General features: G+C 38.8%; 1 pseudogene across 1 annotated transcript in view; it reads left to right on the forward strand.

Moving 5' to 3' along the window:
• The window catches only part of LOC102855392, a 219,830-nt pseudogene that overhangs the window by 17,755 nt on the left and 200,065 nt on the right, over positions 1-2,010 (forward strand). The window contains exon 2 of the transcript XR_438822.1: positions 1,145-1,331. The product of XR_438822.1 is annotated as a heat shock protein HSP 90-alpha-like (transcript). The remainder of the gene's footprint in view (positions 1-1,144; positions 1,332-2,010) is intronic.

A 2,010-nucleotide genomic window follows, 5' to 3' on the forward strand; every position in this document is an offset into this window, starting at 1 on the left:
CTCTTACGGTAAACAATATGCTGAGTGAGGTATCTCAGTCACAAAGGGATAAATGCTATATGGTGCCACTGTTGTAGCATGAGGCTGACATTGGGGTGGGGGTAAGACTGAGAAAAACTGGATGAAATATGTTTACGGCATTGATGTCTATGGGGGAGAGAAAAGTTTTTGTTCTTTTGTTGACAACTAGAGCTTCTGTATTAATAACAGCAGCTGCTACTACTCCCGCTACACCCACCACCAAGTCAAACAGCTCATTTCTTCCAGGCACTGACTGCATGGGGTTTGTGCATTTTTTAAAACTTATTTTCCACTTCAACAGCAACAACAACAACAACAACAAAACACCCTTAATATTATTTCTATAGATAAAGAATCTGAAGTTTCTAGTAATTACTCAAAACTTTCAACCTCACTACTGTCCAGTCAGAACAGACTCATAGCTGACCCACTAGTGGGTTTGCAAAGGCTGTGAATGACATAGGAGGCCACTGCCCATCTTTCATTCATGGAGCTGCTAGTGCTCTGTCTTGCCAGAAAGGACTGCCAATTGAGTTAGCAGCACAACTCCCTGTAGTCTATGCCACCAGACCTCCCTGCTTCTAGTAATCAAGCTGTCCACAATTACAGACGTAGATGATCTCCTACTCACTGTCCTTTATCTCTTAAAAGAGAGAAGTAAACCGTCTTGATATCTCTGTTAAAATTCAACTTGAATCACTTGAGTTAACAAGATTCATTGTCCAGAAGAGGATCATTAACACTCATGTAAATTATTAACTTTGCTTTTTCACTTTCATGTATTTGCCAATTATGTTGTTGGTTACACTATTTAGATGTAAATTTATTTTGTTATTATTCATGGATGTTCTCTAGAGGATGTATAATATTGGCAGTGTTTTTCTAAGCAGAGATGGTTGTGCTAATATATAGTATTGTTACATACTTTTCAGACCTCAGGCAAAATAATTTTATTGCTTATTTTTCACATTGTTTCCCTAGATCTCTGTGTGATTATGATCCATCATCATTTTTAAAAATTATGCCCATGTTATTTGGATTTTACATTTAAAAAAAAGTTTTTCCAAGTGTTTGTAATAAATGTGTTCTTCTTGCACTAACCTCAATTATGCTTCTCCTTCAGGAAAACTCCTCTGGCAGCTGATGTTTCCAGACATGGGTATAGTTCCTCATCCAGGCACAAGTATACTCCCCGGAGGGCGGTGCTCTATGTCCCTGGAAATGATGAGAAGAAAATAAAGAAGATTCCTTCCTTGAAGGTAGATTGTGCAGTGCTGGATTGTGAAGATGGTGTAGCTGTGAATAAAAAGGTAAGGGCATGATTCTTCATTAGGATGAGAAGAAGAGAAGAAATATGGTGCTAATCTTGCTCACTCTTTGGACAGAATCCATTTCCTTCATATTTTGCTGATTGTGACTACAGTGTATTTTTTTATCCAGCCCTCATAGGAGTTCTGAATGTGAGAATTTCTTTCTCCAAGAGAAGAAAAGACTCTAATCAAATTATATTTAAAATTATTATCTTGGCATATGTGGTTATTTATGTAGATAAATATAGCTGTATTATGTACTATTTACAGTGAGTTAAATAATACTACACTTGTGGTATAAAATTCTCAGATTTATACCACAAGTCTAGCATTATTACTGCCCAATACAGAAAGGACTGAGGAGCATTATGCTAAATGAATTAATTCAGTCTCATAAGGATAGATACTGTCTGGTGGTGGTGTTGTTATGTGCCGTCGAGTCGTTTGCGACTCATAGCGACCCTATGTACAAAAGCCCTAAACCCGGCTCTATCCTGTGCCAATCTCATTGCCCCAACACACCCATCCCGATTACCCCAGTCACTGAATCAATCCACCTCATAGAGGGTCTTCCCCTCCTACGCTGTCCCTCTACTCTACCCAGCATGATGTCCCTCTCTAAAGACCTGTCTCTCCTTACAGCATGTCCAAAGTATGTCAGACGAAGCCCCAGAATCCT

Source organism: Elephantulus edwardii, unplaced genomic scaffold, assembly GCF_000299155.1.
Source record: "Elephantulus edwardii isolate Elephantulus edwardi_28Jun2011 unplaced genomic scaffold, EleEdw1.0 scaffold00003, whole genome shotgun sequence".
Lineage (NCBI taxonomy): Eukaryota > Metazoa > Chordata > Mammalia > Macroscelidea > Macroscelididae > Elephantulus > Elephantulus edwardii.